The sequence below is a fragment of the Physeter macrocephalus genome, chromosome 12 (genome assembly GCF_002837175.3).
Source record: "Physeter macrocephalus isolate SW-GA chromosome 12, ASM283717v5, whole genome shotgun sequence".
NCBI lineage: Eukaryota > Metazoa > Chordata > Mammalia > Artiodactyla > Physeteridae > Physeter > Physeter macrocephalus.
Genome location: NC_041225.1, coordinates 10,388,055 through 10,391,970, shown reverse-complemented (window position 1 = coordinate 10,391,970; position 3,916 = coordinate 10,388,055). Strand labels below are relative to the sequence as shown.

The 3,916-nt window shown below is 51.3% G+C and overlaps 1 protein-coding gene and 1 non-coding gene across 4 annotated transcripts in view; one reads left to right on the top strand and one right to left on the bottom strand.

The window, feature by feature from the left end:
- SH2D6 (SH2 domain containing 6) overlaps nucleotides 1-2,777 on the bottom strand; it is a 12,682-nt gene extending 9,905 nt beyond the window's left edge. Inside the window, exon 1 of one of the 3 annotated variants that reach the window (XM_028497201.1) lies at nucleotides 2,773-2,777. The gene's annotated coding sequence lies outside the window, so the exon portion shown is untranslated. Of the gene's footprint in view, nucleotides 1-1,949; nucleotides 2,078-2,772 lie in introns of those variants that run through there. The other 2 variants (XM_055089113.1, XM_028497202.2) reach the window with 2 other exon arrangements.
- On the top strand, nucleotides 1,424-1,496 carry TRNAE-CUC (transfer RNA glutamic acid (anticodon CUC)). Its single transcript has one exon. It is a non-coding gene; the product is annotated as a tRNA-Glu (tRNA).
- Nucleotides 2,778-3,916: the final 1,139 nt, after the last annotated feature.

Genomic DNA, 3,916 nt, shown 5'->3' with positions numbered 1-3,916 from the left:
AAAAAAAAAAAAAAAAAAAAAAAAAAAAAATCAGTCTGTACAGATTAAAAGATAAAAAGAAGAAGGAAAGAAGAGAAAGGAGGGGTGACCTGGATTTCAACCACGAGGAAGCACCAAGAGAAGGACAGCCTAGGAGAAGGTAGGGCCCTGGGAGTGGGAGTCAGGGCCAAGGGGAGTTCCGGGGTGCGGGGCTGGGGCCACCACAGGACAGCCAGGTCCCCTAAGCCAGGGAAGTAGGGGGAAAAGTGGGGAAAAAAAAAAAAAAAAAAGAAGCATGCTGTTAAGACAAGGATTCTTCTCCGGGGAGAATAGGAATCCATCGGGGCAAATGGCAGGGGTGGGGTAGAAAGAGTGAAGGAGAACTTTCTGACCATGAGTTAGGGCCTCAGAGGATGGGGAGGGGAGAGCAGGTCCTGTGAGGGGTGAGGGAGAATGAATGAGTCCTCAGGCTATTTTGACCTGAGCAAGTAGTCAAGTTAGAGGCCCAAGAAGCTCCTAGGGAGGGGCCTGAGGCCAACCGAACTGTCTGTGATTGGGTTAAAGTTAATGTCGGGGACCATCTTGAAGGAAGGTGGTTGAGAGGAGGGAGAGAAGGGGTCCTCCAGGGCTGAGGAGAGGAGGGCAATGTTGGGGCTGCTTTAGCACAAGCTGGCAGAGGTCCCTTCTCCTCCCCCCGACCGCTGCCCTCCCAGGCCTGCTGACTCAGCTTACTCCGGTGGCAGCTGTGACACGAGACGGAAGGCTGAAGCATGGACGACACACAGACCAGCCTCCAAAGAGGGGTCTCTGGCCCCTGTCCCCCCCTGGTGCACCATCATGGATTGCTGCAGCTTCAGAGGTTTGTGACAGACTCTCCTTCCATCTCTCTGAACGTAGATACAAAACTTGGTGTGTGGTTTGTGTTTTTCTGGGGGGCAGTGCACTAGATTTCTACAGGTTCGCCAAGGGTTAGGGTCGGGGCTGAAGGCTGAGGCTGGTTTTCCCTGGCCTCTAGGGTAAAGTGCACAAGCCGGCACCGCCCTGGTCCCCTCTGCCCCTACTGGGGTGCTCCGTCTCTGTCCCACACACCCTGCCCTTCCCTGTTCGGGAACTTTTGCTCACAACAGATTTGGTCATGATGCAGCTCTGCCTGGAATCCTTGCACGGCCCTCCCCCGCATGGCTCCTTGAATGGAGACAAAGGCTTCTTGTTGCCTGGTAAGATCAGCCCTACCTACCTCTCCAGCCCCAGCCCTTCCATTTTCTCCCCACAGACTCACTCACGCTCACCTTCTCTCTGTGGTTCCACCATGACTAGGCCCAGGTGGCCCATTCTGCACTCTGTTGACTTAAGGAAATTTCAGGTGGAAGGAATTTAGATATTTATTGTCCTTACAGAATATGACAGAGAGAAAGCACTCTTAAGTATAGCAAAACATGGACATTCCCTGGTGGTCCAGTGGTCAGGACTCTGCACTCTCACTGCTGAGGGCCTGGGTTCAATCCCTGGTTGGGGAACTAAAATCCTACAAGCCATGCGGTGCAGCCAAAAAAAAAAAGTATAGCAAAACACAGTAAAAAAAAAAAAAAAAAAAAAAGAGAGAGGAAGAAAAGAAAGAAAAAAGGACTCTCATGTATGTTACACTTTAAGAATTTTAACCAACCTCCCCAAAGTCCACTCTCATCGACTCTGCAACTGGCAATCTTCACAGATGGTGCAAGTACCTTGTCCCCGCCCAGACCCCAGCCCTCTCCCTCCACCTCAACTCCTTATCTTGCTGATCACCAGGGCTCCTTTAGGTGTCTTTAAACTTGATGCATTAGCCCACTGCTGAGATTCTGCCCTTGGGAGAACCCAACAGGTGTCCCAGCAGCAGGAAGCCTGGGTAAGATGGGGGCAGGATGGCTGCAAACACTTATAATAGCACCTGGCTCTGTTCATCTCTTTCTAGTCTCAAACAGTCTCCTTACCTGGGGGCTGTGCACTTGCCTTTCTTCTGCAGGAACACTCCCGCCCCTTGCCTCCCTCTTCCTTAGGGCCACAGCTGCAGTCACCCTCAGCAGGGGTCCCAGACCATGGCAGTCTGTCCCCAACACACTCTCTGGGCTCCCACCGTAATTAAATCTATGGGTACATTTCAGGGCTAGACTGTGGACTCCCGCCCAGCTGTAAGAGCTCTCAATGGGTAGCAACTGTGTCTGTCCAGTTCACTGCCAAATCCCAAGTGCCCGGCCCACAGCTTGGCACAGAACAGGCTCTCAAAAAATATTTGCTGTAGCTGGAAATTTAAACCTGACTCACTCTTCAGCGCCTGCTTAAAGACCCCGCCTCCCGCCAAACACCCTCGGTCTCTCTCCTCTGAAAGGCCCATGGCTTGCTCCTTTCCTGCCACTGGACGCTAACCACCGTGCCTAGGCTGAGCACAGTGTCCTGAGGCCCTTTCCCTGTTGATCTGCTTCTCTAAAAGCAAATGGTTACCAAGGACTCTTCTCTGGGTACCTATGACCTTGCCCTCACTCTACTGGATCCTTTCCTCTATTTACCTTAATGAGTGGAGGGGGGGCATCTACTCTCCCCAGCCACTCTCCCTGCACTCCACCCCCAGCCCCCACCCCCGCCCCGGCCTTGGCCAGATGTAGTATGGCCCTGCTTAGGCTTCTTCCTTCTTCAGCTCATATCCGGAGAGCCAGGCATCTCCTGTTGCCGTTGCTTCCTTGTTCCTTTCAGAAAGAGTATGGACAACTGACCTGCCTTCTACCTTCCCCCTAGGAGAGACCTGGCGCTGCCACTCACGGATGTGTCTTCATCTGCACATCCTTCCTTGATAGGTGTGGAGAGCCCTGAGATCACCCTCCCCACCTTTACCAACGGAAAAGCTGAGACCAGAGCGGAGATGGATGCTGGGCCTTGGGCCAGAGCCATCTAATTACGTACACAAGACCAAAGCCCTCAGTGCCTCCCACCCCGTCGTCCCTGCCGCTCTCCGGACCTGAGCGGTTGTTCCACCGCAAAGGGCGGCCCCTGGTGGTGAGAAGAAGCGTGGTGGCCTGTCCCTCACCCCCTAGACTGGCTGCCAGAGGAAAGGGTGTGGCCTGCAGGACCACCGACAGGGCTTCATCCAGTTGTCGGTGCAAGAAAAAAATCAGCAGAAATCTGTGAAGTCCTACACAAATGCAAGATTAGAAAAATATGTACAAACAGTATTCAAAACCTTAAAGATAACTTCAACTATAATTCCACTATAGGTGGAAGGTGTTACTAAAACAATGAATTTGTTTATGGTTTTTAAATGCCAGTTTAAACAAACTTTTATTGAAAACACTCATGTGCTAAGGCTATCTCTGCCAAAATGGGAATCTTGCTGTTGCCCCAGGATGTGTAACCAGTATAGGTGCAGGTACTTTCAAGTACAGAAATATGTATGTTCCTGAGTCGATCCCAAGGCCCTGAGGGGGAAAGAACCCAACTTTTGGTGCACCTTACCCTTAAGACACATTTCCTGTCATGACTTCATAACACTGCCCTGTTACTTTAACTGCACCCTGCTGGCTGGATCTTCAGGAAGCAGGGATAGGCATTAAATGGCTTTGGCATATCCTTGGGCAAGTCACACAGGCTCTTACAGATTCAAGAGTCTGGTGCTAAGTCCTGGAATGCAGGAGAGAATGGGCTCTTATAAAGAGTGCACTGATGGGGCAAGGGCTGTCTCCAAGTTTCTATGGTAACTATCTCTCCTCTCTAGGAGCAGAGGGGCTACTTAACAAAAAGCTGGTTGTCTAGTTACTGAACCCAGGTTTGGCTGTTCCCTATTCAGAAGCCAATAATTTGAGAGGCAACTGTCAGTAGAAAGGAAAGGTGCTTTAACCAGAAGAGTGGGCAATCTGGGGAGAAAGTAGACTCGTATCCAGAGACCAACTCCAAAGATTCTGCTCAGCCA